Source organism: Loxodonta africana, chromosome 26 (assembly GCF_030014295.1).
Source record: "Loxodonta africana isolate mLoxAfr1 chromosome 26, mLoxAfr1.hap2, whole genome shotgun sequence".
Classification (NCBI taxonomy): domain Eukaryota; kingdom Metazoa; phylum Chordata; class Mammalia; order Proboscidea; family Elephantidae; genus Loxodonta; species Loxodonta africana.
Window position 1 is genome coordinate 35,641,554 of NC_087367.1, and position 16,766 is coordinate 35,658,319.

Here is a 16,766-nt window from a genome sequence, read left to right on the forward strand (position 1 = left end):
ATTCTTGAGTTGCTCTCAATCTTCAATTTTTTTGCCCTACTCTGCCACAGACATGGGGAACACATAGTGAACCCAAACAAAGACCCTACCGTCAGGGAGCTTATGCACTAGTGAGAAGAGACAGACAAAAAATAAATTTAGATATCAAATGGTGCTCAATACTATGGAGAAAAGTTAAGCAGGGTAAGGGACAGGGAATATGAGAAGTGTGCATGAATGCTATTTTATGTAGAGTGGTCAGAAAGACCTTTCTAATGAGATGGCATTTGGGTAAAAGATTCTGGAGGGAGGCACTTGCAGGCAGAGGAAATAGCAATTACAAAGGTCTGGAAAAGAGAATGCTTCTTGGTGTTTTCAAGAACTGTAATATGGAGACCAATGTGACTGGAACGAAGTGACCAAGAGCAAAAATAGTAAAAGACAAAGTCAGAGGAAATGAATAAACAGACTGTGAGTAAGATGAGCTGAGTTGCTTATTATCATTCTGTAAGTGACAGAATTGAATTTAAACCCAGGTCTCCTGCTTCAAATCCTAGGTGTGTAAATAGTTTTACTTCCGTGAGATCACCAATAGTAAAAGCTACTCTATAAATGCTTGTTGGATAGGTTCAAGTGCACCTAACCAACTGAAAAGGAGTATCGGAAAGACAACATGATCCCTTTTGGGGCTGCCATAATTTGATTACTTTAATGAAACCTCTTGGGCAAGACTAAGACCAAATCTTTATAGGCAACTAAGTCTACGTCCCATTATTTCCCTCCTATTTAAGAATTTCTCCCTTGGGGGAATTCATTCAGCAGTCCTCAACCTTTAATATCAAGATAATAAGTTTGGCTGCAGAGGAAACAGAAAATAAAGCAAATATTTAAAAACTTGAAAAAAACTCTATAAGTTTATTGGACTAGCTACATGTGTTTAGTATATTTGTGTGTGCGTGCGTGTGATATACATGTGTCTATTTGTGTTGCCATTGAGTCAGCTCCAACTCATGACAACCTTAGGTATAACAGAACAAACACTGCCTGGTCCTGTACCATCTTCATGATCGTTGGTATGGTTGAGTCTGTTGTTGTGGCCACTGTGTGTTATCAGTGCCTTTCAGCCTAGGGGTGCATCTTTCAGCTCTATACTGGACAGTATTCTGTAATGGTCTGTAAAGTGTTCATTGACTAATTTTCAGAAGTAGATCACCAGGCCTTTCTTCTTAATCCGTCTTAGTCTGGAAGCTCTACTGAAACCTGTCCCCCATGGGTGACTCTGCTGGTGTTTGAAATACTGGTGGCATAGCTTCCAGCATCATAACAACACACAAGCCACCACAGTGCGACAGATGGGTGATGGATGTGTGTATGTGTACACACACACATATATATACACACACATAACACACGCTTCGATGATGAATTTTGTTTTTAATTTTATTGTGTTTTAGGTGAAAGTTTACAGTGCAAATTAGTTTTTCATTCAACATATATTCAAAAAATTTCATACATAAATTCTCTTGTGATATTAGTTGCAAAGTACCAACACTCCCCCCCTTTCCCTTTTCACCCTGGGTCTCAGTGTTCATTTATCCAGTGTTCCTGTCCCTTCCCGCCTTCTCGTCTTTGCTTTTAGGCAGGTGTTGCCCATTTGGTCTCATATACTTGATTGATCTAAGAAGCGTGTTCCTCACATGTGTTATTGTTTGTTTTATAGGTCTGTCTAATCTTTGGCTGAAAGGTGAACTTTGGGAGTAGCTTCAGTTCTGAGTTAGCAGGGTGTCTGGGGGCCACAGTCTCAGGATTTCCTCCCGTCACTGTCAGACCAGTAAGTCCAGTCTTTTTTTGTAAATTTGAATTTTGTTCTACATTTTTCTCCCGCTCTGCCCAGGACCCTCTGTTGTGATCCCTGTCAGGGTGGTCAGTCATGGTAGCTGAGCATTATCTAGCTACTCTGGGCTCAGCTGGTGGAGGATGTTGTTCATATGGTCCATTAGTCTCCAGGACTAATATTTCCCTTGTGTCTTTGGTTTTCTTTATTCTGCTTTGATTCGAAAGTGCTGGAACCAATAGATGTATTTTAGATAGCCGCTCACAAGCTTTTAAGGCCCCAGATGCTATTCACCAAAGTAGAATGTAGAACATTTTCTTTGTGAACTATGCCAGTTGACCTAGGTGTCCTCTGAGACCACGGTCCCTGGTCCTCAGCCCTAGTAACTCTGTACCTCAAGGAATTTGGATGTGCCTAGCAAGCTTCTATGACTTTGCCTTGGTCAGGTTGTGCTGACTTCCTCTATATTGTGTGTTGTCTTTCCCTTCACCAAAGTTAAAACTTGTCTACTATCTAGGCAGTGCAATGGAGAAATTTTTATTGCTAATGTTAATGGAAGTAGTAGATACAGATAATGGCATAGATATTCTAACATCAAAAGGTGTCTAGGTAATCTAATAGAATCTACTCAGTTAATGAATTTATACTGTAATCATGAGTTAAATCAGACTGATAATAGTTATAAATGTAAATTTTCCGTAATATACTACAGTATTCAGACATTAAAGGGAAGAGTTATTAAAATAATGAATTAGGTAAGCAGGAATCCACTTACCTTGGAATATGTTATTGACTGTTAAATAGTGAATTAATATTTGATTTGGACTGATCACTGTGCTAGCTCTCACTTATAAGCATTACTTAATAATTATAATAAAATTTATCAATTATTTTGCTTTCGAGGTTACCATGCAGTACCTAGCACAATGGCTTAAACACTGGGTGGGAGGCAAGAATTGTGGTTAAGAGAACACAGCCTCTGGAGGCAGGTTGTATAGGTTTGAAACCACACTTACTAGCTGTGTGATCTTAGGTAAGCCCTGAGTGCTCTCATCAGTAAACTACGTTCAGTAGTAACACCCATCTTAGAGGACTGTGATGCTTAAGTGACTTAGCACGTATGTAAATTGCTTAGAATAATCCTGACATAGTAAGAAATAAAGAGGGGTTACATTATTTTTTTTTATTATAAATCTTTGTTGAATTTAATTAATTTCTTGTAGACAGGATTGGTTTATTTGAAAATAGGTCAAATGTGTAGTAATAAATGTGATATCTGTACTTGAGGTTTAAGGAATTGCTTCCTCGTGTTTGACCTGCAGGCATATTTACTTACTAATATTATGCAAGAATAATTTCTTCAAATTTTCTTTTCTTTCCCCAGTGATAGCTATTATAACTGTCTTTCCATGGGGCAGAGACTTGGAGGTTTCTTTCTTTTATCTGATGATATATTTATAGCTGTCTTTGAAGTTAGCTTCCTTCTTTTCTAAAAAGAAAAGGCTTGGTTAGTCTAGCAGTGTTTTTCAAACTAGGGGTTATAAATGAATTTAGTGGTTTGCAGTGAATTAAAGAAAAATGAAATGAAACAATAGAAAACATGAGAGTGTATCATACGAAGTACGGGTATTATTTCATGAAACTATACACAAACATGTATATATAAGTATATTATTAAATGTGTAAGACATATGAGAGACAATACGTATAATTATTAAGGTCATGAACTCTGAAGCCCCACTATCTGTATTCAAATCCTAGCTTACTATTTAGCTCTCTATCCTAGTATTTTATCCTAACTTTGGACAAGTTACTCATCTGTAAAATGGGGATAATAAGAGTACTTATCTCACAGGAATGTTGTGAGGATTAACATATCCTGGACAGAGCTGGAGAAACAAGTAGAACAAAATTTTAACTGACAAAGACCAGACTTACTGGTCTGGCAGAGATTGGAGATTAGACAGGCCCATAAAATAAAATGAGGCTAAATGGGCACACCAGCTCAGGGGCAAGGACTAGAAGGCAGAAAGGGACAGGAAAGTTGGTAATAGGGAACCCAAGGTTGAGAAGGAGAGAGTGTTGACATATTGTGGGGTTGGCAACCAATGTCACAAAACAATATGCGTATTAATTGTTTAATGAGAAACCAATTTGCTCTGTAAACCTTCATCTAAAGCACAATTAAAAAAAAAAAGAGCAGATTAGGCACAGAAGCAAGGAAACACGATGGTGGAAGATAGATGCCATGCCACGTGAGATCTCCAAGGAACCGAGGAAGAGAAACTGACAAGAGACAAGGACATTTCCCCGGAGCTAACAGGGAGAGAAAGCCTTCCGCTAGAGACTGCCCCGAATTCAAACCTCTAGCCTCCTAAACTGTGAGATAATAAATTTCTGTTTGTCAAAGCCCCAAAAAAGAAAAAAAAGAATTAATGTATGTAAACAGCTTACAATTTATAAGACACTTACCCACACACAGTAAGAGTTATAGGGCTCCAAATGTTAGTTAGCTATTATTGTTATTTATATATATATATATGTTTATATTGTGTCCTGATGTAAAATATATTTATTAGCGTAAGTTGTGATCAACAAAGTTTGAAAGCTACTGTTTATCAGGTGGTAGCTAGTATTGTGTGTGGATTTGGAGTGAGGAGACCTTGGTTCTGGTCAATACTTTGTCGGTTCCTCTGTGACCTTGAATGTGTCACTGGAATTCTCTGGGCTCAATATCTTTCCCTTAAAGCTAGTGGGATTTGGCACTAAATTATCCTTAATGTGCCAACAAACAGTATACTTTGATTATTTTTCTGATTCTCTTCTCTTAAATATCTTTCTTCTTCCTTCAGAGAAAAACAAGCAGTTCTTTATGGATTGTAGCATTATGAATTCTGACCTTGGCCAGAGATGATTAAATGAGGATTAGATATCTGAGGAAAAATGTGCCAGATAGAGGACCTCTATATAGGATGGTGACCAACTAACCTCATCAGATCCTTCCTATGAGGGAAAATTTAATGTGAGAAAAGAGATATCAGAAAGAAAGAGAATCAGAGCAGTGTAGCTATGGTAGCCTTCAGATTTTAACAGGAAAAATAAAAGGCTGTAGAATCAGTCTTGGTGGCAGAGTTCTGCTTAGGGGAGAGAACTACTGGGAGCTGATTTTGTTTAGCTATCATGGTTGTGGAAAGACTGACCCTCAGGACATGCTGGTTAGGCTAGAGTGAGACAAAGATATAGCTGAGGTTGAGGTGGGCTAGGAAGGATGAATCAGAGAAGAGACAAAGGGGGCCCAGCAATATGAGAAACTTGAGCCTAAATAGAAAACCAATGAAAATTTCCTGGAAGCAGGGATGGTTGAGTACTTTTTAATAGCAGGAATTTCTTTCATTTTTTTTTTTTTTGTTAACTGTGCCAAATTAGGATGTAACCTTCTCTCCATTGCCGCAGACCCTCTGCCTTGAGTCGGTGGTGCTCCAGGAAGTAAGAGTTTTGAGAAAAGTCCATCAGCTTGACACAAGGTAGAAAGTGAAATGCAGAACAGATATGAAGTATTTTGTGGAAGAGGAACTCAGAATTGAAATGTTAATTCCACCTCCCTAAGCACCCAGAGATATTAGATGTGGTGCCACGTTTCCCAATATATGTGGGATGGAGTTTGAGCCTATCTACTTAAATCTTGGATGATGAGTCAGGCAAAGTACAGGACTCGGGGGCATTCAGGGGACTGATACATGACATGATGTCATAACTCTCTGTTACTTAGAGTCACTTAGAATGATATTTTTCCAAAGAGTGTTTCCCTGTGAAGTACACTCATTCTTCTATTTTCACCATCTTCATTAACTAGGTCACTGGCCACCAAAGTCATCCAAACTAGAAATCTCAGTTATCTTTTATTTTTATGTTTGCTCTCCCTCACACCTGCCACACGCATGATCCATTTAATTCATCGTCGAGTTTTGCTGAAGCTTGTAACAAAACACTTATATACCCCTTGCTACATGTCAGGCTTTTAAGAATTTTAACATATTCTGGGTATTTAAGATAAATTGAATACTTACGACAGGCAATTGTGTTTCTATATACCAAAAAAAAAAACAAAACAAAACAAACCCCTTGCCATCGAGTCGTTTCCGACTCATAGTGACCCCATAGGAAAGAGTAGAACTGCTGCATAGTGTTTCCAAGGAGCCGTTGGTGGATTCAAATTGCTGACCTTATTGTTAGCAGACAAATATTTAACCACTGTGCAACCAGGGCTTCTTTTATGTACTGTCACTTAGAGTAATCAGACACTGAAATGAAAAAAAAAAATACCATTTATAGCAGCATCAAAAAAAATGCTTAGGATAAATTCGACCAAGATGTTAAAGATTTTACACTTGAAACTTCACTTATTGTTGACAGAAATTAAACAAAACCTCAACGAATGGAGAGATATACCTTGCTCATGAGTTAGAAGACTCTATTGCTAAGAGGTCAGTTCTCCCCAATTTGATGTATAGATTAATCAAAATCTCAGCAGGATTTTTCGTAGAAATTGAAAAGCTGATTTTAAAATTCATGTGGAAATGTCAAGGACCTACAATAATCAAAGCAACTTTGAAAAAGAACAAATTTGGAGGGCCACACAATCTGATTTTAAGCATTATTATGCCAGCTATTAAAAAAACAGTTGCCATTGAGTCAGTTCTGTCTCATGGCAACCCCATGTGCATCAGACTAGAACTGTGCTCCATAGGGTTTTCAATGGCTGAATTTTCAGAAGTGTATCTCCAGGACTTTCTTCTGAGGTGCCTCTGTGTGGATTCAAACTGCCAAACTTTCAGTTAGCAGCCAACTACCTTAACCGAGTGTCTTAGTCTGGGTTCTTTAGAGAAACAAAACCAGTAAAGCATATAAATACATATATATAGAGAGAGAGAGAGAGAGATTTATATTAAAGAAACGGCTCACACGATTTTAGAGGCTGGAATGTTCCAAGTCCGTGGATTAGGATGGAGGCTTCTCCTGATTCACATAGCCGCAGGGGCTGGTAAATCCAAGATTGGCAGGTTGGAGAGCAGGGCTCTTGCTCACAGGCTCTGAAGATTGATGAATCCCAAGATTGGCTGATACACTGATAGCTCAAATCCCAAGAATCAGAGGTCAGATGAACAGGAGGCAGCCCCAGGATCCAGAGTGAGCAAAAAACCAGAATACCTGCTGATATTTGGATGCAGGCCACACTCCCAAAGAACTTGCTTTCAACTGATTGGCTACTAACAGCAGATCCCATAATGGGAGTGATTACATATAAACACTAAGAATCATGGCCTACCCATGTCCACCCCTTGTCAACTTGGCACATGTATGCACCTCCTTAAACTGTACATAATCTCTGAACAAAATTATAAAGTCATACTTGCACCTAACATGATACAACTAACACACGTACAACTGAAAACACATTAGCCCTGTTTATATCTTATATTTATAAGTGAAGAAAACAAAAATATTTGATGCACGCATACAAAGCAGACATATTCATAAAAATTACGCTCCTCATTTCTACAACTGGTCATGTGGCTGTAACTGGTATTTAGAACTACCTTCTTCCATCACCCATTGTATATTCCCTTTGCCCTCAGCAACTACCTTAGGCTGGTCGTGTTTCTTTGCCTGGTGGGGTGACCCAAACCTTCATTCCTGAAGGGTCTGGGTCATTAGCAGTCATGTCAGAATTGGATTGCTATAGTTTTCCATTGACTTTAATCACAGGGCATGGTAGTACTAAGAGATGCCCCAAGGGATCTCCTGCATTCCAGACATACTCTTCTTTACCTCCATTATGTAATATCAATCTGATTTTCTCTTGGTAACCACGATCAATCACAACAGCCAGTATGGTGGCTCCCTTCTTTGCCTGTTGATCCAGAGGCATATGGAGTCCAAAGTGGCCAGGTGGCATTCTTAGCTTCCGGTTCAATGGAATCAGTGATGTGTTTCCAGGCGGGAGCATTCCTCCCTTTGGAACTAAGACCTCTTGACCTGCAGAGTGTAAGGTCGTGGGGACAGGAAGCAAAAATCTTGTGAGTGGGTCACTAGGGGTAATAGTGAGTGGTGCCACTCCCATTTTGACCCCTTGATTCCTGGATCCATGAATCCTGGCATGGGAGAAACAGCACCACATATTAGACTCTAGTTTACAGCACATACAGCCTCATGGAGAACATTGCCCCAACCCTGCAAGGTATTGCCACTACCTGGTGCCATAACTGTTCTATTAAGCCAGCTGCTTCAGGATCATGGGGAACATGGTAAGACCAGTGAATTCCATGAGCATGGGCCCACTGCTATACTTCATTTGCTGTGAAGTGGGTCCCTTGATCTGAGGCATTGCTGTGTGGGATACCATGACAATGGAGAAGGCATTCTGTAAGTCCATGGATGGTAATTTGGCAGAAGCATTGTGTGCAGGGAAGGCAAGTCCATATCCAGAGTAAGTGTCTATTTCAGTAAGGACAAAACACTGCCCTTTCCATGATGGAAGTGTTCCAATGAAATCAACTTGCCACCAGGTTGCTGGCTGATCACCTCGAGGGATGGTGCCATATTGGGGGCTCAGTGTTGGTCTCTGCTGCTGGCAGATTGGGCCCTCAGCAGCCGCTGTAGCCAAGTCAGCCTTGGTGAGTGGAAGTCCATGTTGCTGGAGCCCATGCATAACCTCCATCCATGCCACCACAGCCACTTTGTTAATGAGCCCATTTGAGCAATGATGAGAGTAGCTGGGGAAAAAGGATGACTGGTTTCCATGGAATGCATCATCTTATCCATTTGATTGTTAAAATCATCCTTTGCTGAGGTCACCCTTTGGTGAACATCCACATTAGACACAAATATCTTCACTTCTTTGGCCCATTCAGAGAGGTCTATCCACATACCTCTTCCCCATAAATCCTTGTCTCCAATTTTCCAATCATGTTCCTTCCATGTCCCTTACCATCCAGCCAAACCATTTGCACATCTGGTCATCTCTCCTTCCAAGCAAAGTGAACAACCAGGCGCACTGTTGAAGTTCTGCCAATTGAGAGAATTTCCCTTCACCAATGTCCTTCAGGGAGGTCCCGGGGAAGGGTTGTAGTGCTGCTGCTGTCTACTTTTGAATGGTGCTGCATATCATGCAGAACCATCTGTAAACCAGGCATAAGTTTTCTCTTCTTCAGTCAACTGATCATAAGGAACTCCCCATAAGGCCATAGATGCAGAGTGGGAGATGGAAGATAATGTGACAGAAGTGGAGACCATGGACATTTAGGCCACTTCCTCATGCAACTTACTTGTGCCTTTAGGTCCTGCTCGGGCCCAATCTCATATATACCACTTCCATTTAATGATGGAATGCTGCTGTGCATGTCCAACTTTATTACTCTGTGGATCAGACAACACCCAGTTCATGATAGGCAGCTCAGGCCACATGGTGATTTGGTGTCCCATGGTTAAGTGTTCAGTCTCTAGGAAGCCCAGTAACTAGCCAAAAGCTGTTTCCCTAAAGGAAAGCAGTTATCTGCAGAGGATGGCAGAGCTTTGCTCCAAAATCCTAAAGGTCTCTGCTGTGATTCACTGATAGGGCCTACCAAAGACTCCAAACAGCATCTCTATCTGCCACTGACACTTCAAGCAGGATTGGGTCAGTTGGATCATATGGCCAAAGTGGCAGAGCAGCTTGCACAGCAGCTTGAACCTGATGCAGAGCCTTCTCTTTTTCTAGGCCCCACTCAAAACTAGCAGCTTTTTGAGGCACTTGAAAAACACGCCAGAGTAGCACACCCAAATGAGGAGTATGTTACCTCCAAAATCCGAAGGGGCCCACTAAGCATTGTGCCTCTTTTTTAGTTGTGGAGCAGCCAGATGCCATAACGTATCCTTCACTTCAGAAGGAATATCTCGACATGCCCCACACTGCTGGACCCCTAGAAATTTCACAGAGATGGAAGGTGCCTGAATTTTTGGGGTATTAATATCCAACCCTCTAGAATGCAACCGTTTTACCAATAAGTCTGGAGTCATTGACACATCTTCCTTGTTAGGTGCAGTCAGCATAATGTCATCAATGTAATGGGTCAGTGTGACGTCTCGTGGAAAGGGAAGGTGATCAAATTCCCTGTGGACTAAATTATGACAGAGAGATGCAGAGTTGATGTAGCTCTGAGGTAGGCAAGTGAAGTTGTATTGCTGGCCTTGCCAGCTGAAGACAAACTGCTTCTGATGGTCCTTCAAAACAGGTAAGGAGAAAAAGCCATTAGCCAGATCAATAGCCACATACCAGGTACTAGGAGATGTATTAATTTTCCCAAGCAATGAAACTATATCTGGAATAGCGGCTGCAATTGGAGTCACCACCTGGTTAAGTTTTTGATAATCTACTGTCATTGTCCAAGATCCATCTGTTTTTTGCATAGGCCAAATAGGCAAGTTGAATGGGGATGTGGTAGGCATCACTACCACTGCATCCTTCAAGTCCTCGATGGTGGCAGTAATCTCTGCAGTCCCTGCAGGAATACTTCTGGTTTGCTATTTTCCTAGGTAGGGGCCATTCTAATGGCTTCCAATTGGCTTTTCCTACCATAATAGCCCTTATTCTATTTGTCAGAGATCCAGTGTGGGGGTTCTACTGTTTGCTGAGTATATCTATTCCAATTATGCATTCTGGTACTGGGGAAATCACTACAGGAAGGGTTTGGGGGCCCACTGGACCTACTGTGAGACAGACATGAGCCAAGGCTCCATTAATAACATGACCTCCATATGGTAAAAGGTGTGTCCTCTGGGCACTTAATGTGTAGATCCGTGGGTCTAACCTGATAAACCCACTCTAGCATGCCAATTTCTCTAAGCTTTTGATACCTTCTTCTACAGTATAACAAGGCAGTTCTGGTACTTCAACTTAATTTAGTGTAGGCCACCTAGTAATCCATGCTTCAGCAACCCAACCAAATAAACTATTAGCTCTTTTCCTGATTTCTCGAGCTGAAACATTGAATGAAGAATCTGTGCTTAGTGAACCCACGTGAATAAACTCAGACTGATCCATCTTTATGTTCCTTGAACCACTATCCCACACCCTTAATAGCCATACCCATGCATATTCTCCGTATTTCTGTTTGTAGCATAGCTCCTCCTGGATCACACTTTGTACTTCACCTTTTGGGGCTTGCTGAGACTTAAGTTTAGTTATAGGTCTAGAAGTCAGAACGTAGTGTGGAATTGCTTTGAGAACATTCAGCATTGTCTTGTAAAGCATCTGCTTCAGGTGATGCCCCAGGCAATGACTCAGGCAAGGGTTTCTTAGATGCAGCTGAGCTAGGGATAATCTCATTAGATGGGAGTGGATGGCTAATGGTTTTTCTCAGCAGGGTGGGTTAGCAGACAAACATGAAGTAATCTCTTCAAATGGGAGTAGTTCTGCTGGCAGGAGTGGTTCAATGGAATTTAGGGGCTCAGTGCCTCCAGCTTCCAGATTATCTGCCCATATGTCCCCATCCCAAGTTTCAGGATCTTGTTTCTTCCCAATCAATGACCTTACTTCACACACCTCTTGAGGTTGGTAATTGAGCTGGGGTTGTAATTCAGCCACTCTTACGGTAAGACTCTGGGTTTGGTTTTTGGCAATATCAGCTCTGTTACTATAAGAAATAAGGCTTTCTTTCAAAGCACAAGTAGAAACTTTGAGGTCCTTTATGAGGGACTCGAGCTTTGGCTCTGAAGCTGTTACCGCAAATTGCGGATTCGTGCCACTTGCCACAAAGCCAATACTGAGACAGGAGGAGGTAAGCAATAAGAGGGCTTTATTGAACACCGGTATTCAAGAGACATAGAGGGTTAAATTGCTCTCAAATTCTGTCTAAACCTAGACGACTTATTTGAGAGTTTTTATAGGGGGAAGGTCAGGGTTTAGAGGTTTTCAGAAATGTTGGCTTTTCTTTGAGGTAGGCACAATGATAAAATGATATATTATTGAAGTCCTGCAAGTCTCTTCATGCCATCCTGGTTTCTGTCACAAGATAGATCTAAGCTGTGTTCAGCTACCTCGATTTTGTGTATTTTTTCCTTGGGAGAGGAACATAGTTAAATCAGCAACTAAAAATTGATTACCTTATTTTTCTTTAAAGGAACAATTGTGGAACAGATTCCAGAGGAGGTAATTACGTTTCAAAGAATAGCTTATACAGTTATACTAAAACATTAGAAAATATATTCTCTCACTTCAATACTAAAACACTAAAGAAAATATGTTTTCTCTACTTCAAAGCCCTGAGTGCACCTCCTTCTTTTACCAGTTTGTCTATCAAAAGTAGGGCCAGCCAATCAGCTTCCTTATACTTCTCATTCTTACAAAACTGTAGAAAGATATCAGATATATGTGCATCCAGAGCCTCACCTTTCAGCAATACCTGATCTATTGGTGGTGATATTTTGCATATTTGTATTGCTGTTACGAATTGCTAATCTGACTCAAAGGGTCCTTGTCTTTTCCTGAGTAAGAATACATGGAAATGACAAAATTTATCTTCAGCAAGCTTTATTTTGCTTGAGTCAAGTAAAAGGAGTCAGTGAGGATCTAAACCTCTCCAATAGACTGACTCAAAAAGGGAATCAAGGCTAGGGCTTATATGGGTTCAGTAGAGACAGTAGAGTAATGAATATTTAGTGGGATTCTTTCAAGGGGTTGGTACTTCTCAGAATGGTGGTGTATGTTAATTATGTTGCCACACACATCTGGAATGTAAGATGGAACCTGCTGATATGCAAGTTGGAGTCCTCTGGGCAGCCCTTGGCATCACTTATTATGGGATATAGTGCAAGCACACTTGATTTTCGGCACTACATTGCCATCTTTGGAGAGCTTAAGGAAGGTCAAACAGCAATCACACTCTGCTCCTTTGTGCATACGGAGCCTTCAAAGGAGAAGGGAACTAGAAAGACACTAAGAAGGAGATAGTAATTCACAGGCTGCCCCAATCCTATCTCATGTTGACAGGGTGGGTTCCTGTTTACCCTACTTCTAGATGGTAATCTTTTTAAAAGCTCTTTTGTTCCACCAGCATAGTTAACCCTATCTGCCTCACAATAGGGTATGGTTCCTGTTTACCCAACTTCTAGATGATAATCTTTTAAAAGCTCTTTTGTTCAGCCACTGCCACAGTTAACCCTATCTGTCTCATTGCCATCTCATGCCATGGATTAGCAGTGCCCTCTTTACTGCTGGAAGCAGAGCCATCAACATCTTTAAGAGCAGCCAGACTTGAGAAAAATTTTAGAAAACTCATGTGTATAATTATGTTTCTCTAGAACCACTCTCAGTACCAAATGTCTTAGGCTGGGTTCTTTAGAGAAGCAAAATCAGTAAAGTGTATAAATACATATATATAGAGAAATTTATATCAAAGAAATGGCTCACGTGATTGTAGAGGCTGGAATGTTCCAAGTCTGTGGATTAGGATAGAGACTTTTCCTGATTCACGTAGCTGCAGGCGTTGGTGAACACAAGATCAGCAGGTTGGAGATCAGGGCTCTACTCACAGGCTGTGAAGATGGATGAATGTGAAGATCAGTGGATAAGCTGATAGCTCAAGTCCAAAGAACCAGAGATCAGATGAACAGTAGGCAGTCCCAGAATGTCTGCTTATATTCGGATGCAAGCCACAACCCCCAAAGAAATTCCCTTTCAACTGATTGGCTTCTCACAGCAGATTCCATCATGAGAGTGATTACATATAAACACTGAGAATCATGGCCCACCAAGTTGACACACAATCTTAACCATCACACCAAGCTATAATAATCAACAAAGTGTGGTATTGGTGTGAACATAAGCAGATCAGTAGAACAGAATAAAAAGTTCTAAAATAGACCCACACTGTCTTAGTTATCTAGTGTTGCTATAACAGAAATACCACAAGTGGATGGATGGCTTTAACAAGCAGAAATTTATTTTTTCGCAGTTTAGGAGGCTAGAAGTTCAAATTCAGAGCACTGGCTCTGGGAGAACAGTTTCTGTCTCTGTTGTCTCTGGAGGGAGGTCCTTGTCTCTTCAGCTTCTGGTTCCTTAGAGTTCTCCAGGTGGCTTGGCATCTATCTTACACCATCTCTGCTTGCTAGCTTACTTGTTTAATCTCTTTTATATCTCAAAAGAGATTGACTCAAGATACACCCCACACTAATCCTGTCTCAGTAACATAACAAAGACCACCCATTCCAAAGGGGTTATAACCACAGGCATGACACATATTTTTAGAGGACACAATTCAACACAGTGGAGAAAGGATAGCCTTTTCAACAAATGGTCCTTGAAAAATTGGATATCCATATGCAAAAAAAAAAGAAAAGAACTTGGCTCAATACTCCACCCTATACAAAAACTAACTCGAAATGGATCATATACCTCAGTATAAAACTTCTGAAAAACAAACAAAAAACATGGGAGAAAATCTTTGTGAACTTGGGTTAGGTAAAGATTTCTTAGGTAAGACACCAAACTCACAATCAATACAAGAACAAGCTGATAACTTGGACTTGGTCAAAATTTAAAACTTTCGCTCTTCAAAAGACATTGTTAAGAGAATGAAAAGATAAGCCACAGAGTAAGAGAAAGTCTTTGCAAAGCATATATTTGATAATGGACTTGAATTCAAGATATATGAATAGACACTTCACCAAAGAATATATAGAGATGAGGAAAGATGTTCAGTATCCTTATTTATGAGGAAAATGCAAATTAAAACTACAATGAGATACACACATATAAGAATGGCTAAAATTAAATTTACCAACCATACCAAGTATTGGTGAGGAGTGGAGCAACTGAACTCTTATATACTGCTGATGGGAACGTAAAACGGTACAATCCTTTTGTAAAACAGTTTGGCAGTTACTTAACAAGGAAAACATACATCTACCATGTGTTCCAGTAATTTCACTCCAAGGTATTTACCCAAAAGAAAAGGAACCATATGTTCACACAAAGACTTACACACAAATGTTCATGACAGGTTTATAACACAAAACTGTTAGCAATCCAAGTTTCCAACAACAGGTGAATACATAAACAAATTATAATATAACTATCTAATTGCAATACTTCTCAGCAACAAAAAGGAATGAACTGCCAATACACTCGCACCATGGGCAAACCTCAAAATAAATGTGCTGAGTGAAAGAAGTCAAACTAAAAACCAAAAAACATACTGCCTAATTCCATTTATATAAAACTCTAAAAAATGCAAAAAAAATCTATAGTGACACAAAGCACTTTAGTTTATTTGGAGAGGGGAAGGGCAGAGAGGGGTGGAAGTGCAGAGAATGGTTGAAGAGGAAGGCATTACAAAGAATCACGAGGAAACTTTTGTTAGTGATCCATATGTTTACTATCTTGATTGTGGTCATGGTGCCGTGGGAGTAGATAGATGTCAAACCTTCATAAATTGTACATTAAAATATGTACAGTTTATTTAATAGCAATTATATCTCAGTATATATATCTCAATTCTACCTCAGGATTGGAGGAAGACTCATTAACAACCTGCGATATGCAGATGACACAGTTTGCTTGCTGAACTGAAGAGGACTTGAAGCACTTGATGATGAAGATCAAAGACTGCAGTCTTCGCTATGGATTACACCTCAACATAAAGAAAACAAAAATACTCACAACTGGACCAACAAGCAACATCATGAAAAACAAAGAAAACATTGAAGTTGTCAAGGATTTCATTTTATTTGGATCCATAATTAATGCTAACTGAAGCAAAAGTCAAGAAACCAAATGATGTAGTGCCTTGGACAAATCTGCTCCAGAAGACCTCTTTAAAGTGTTAAAAAACAAAGATGTCACTTTGAGGACTAAGGTGGGCCTGATCAAGGCCATGGTATTTTCAATCACCTCATATGCATGTGAAAGCTAGACAATGAATAAGGAAGACCAAAGAAGAGTTGATACCTTTAAATTATGGTGTTGGCAAAGAATATTGACTATACAATGGACTGCCAGAAGAATGAACAAATCTGTCTTGGAAGAAGTACAGCTAGAATGCTCCTTAGAAGTGAGGATGGCAAGACCTCATCTCATGTGCTTTGGACAAGTTATCAGGAGGGACCATTCCCTGGAGAAGGACATCATGCTTGGTAAAGCAGAGGGTCAGGGAAAAAGAGACCCTCAACAAGATGGACTGACACAGTGGCTGCAACAATGGGCTCAAGCATAACAGTGATTATGAGAATGCCACAGGACCGGGCAGTACTTCCTTCTGTTGTATGTGGGGTCACTATGAGTTGGACCCAACTCAACGGCATCTAACAACAACAACATATCTCAGTAAAACTGTTACTAAAAAAAAAATGATTTCAACTCCTGTTTGAATGTTTGAGGTGGGCATGTCCACTTTGGAGTTGGAAAAGGGTGGAAAGCTGGGGAAAAAGATTTTAGGTAGGAGTAAATTATCCCTTCCTCTCTGTCCCTTCTTCCCTTCTTATTTCCTTTCTTCACCTGCCCACCATAAAGAATTTGAGATGATAATACTATGTACATATATTAATAAATTGATAGTTGAAGGTATGGGAAAGGCTGATGGCATCAAGGAATGTGTACAGACAAAAGTTACTGAGGAAACAAACTTGAGGAATGTTTATGGGATGCTGAAGAATAAGAGAAACCAGCAATGATCAGAGGAATGACCAGCACATAGGGAAATAATTAGTAGGAGGGAATGTCATGGAATCCAAAGAAGAGAATTTTTAAAAGAGTTATTAGTGTCAAATCTTGTAACATTCCATTTAACTTCTATAATGAAGTTAGTTATAAAATCCCATTATCCAGATTCTCATCCACCATCCTAGTTAACTGCGATGTTATAACACACAGATACTATCAATGTGCGTTTAAGCCTATCCATGGAAATAATTGCCTCTG

General features: G+C 40.1%; 1 pseudogene; it reads right to left on the reverse strand.

Moving 5' to 3' along the window:
- Positions 1-6,227: 6,227 nt before the first annotated feature.
- On the reverse strand, positions 6,228-11,087 carry LOC135228687 (uncharacterized; annotated as a pseudogene).
- Between the last annotated feature and the right edge of the window lie 5,679 nt (positions 11,088-16,766).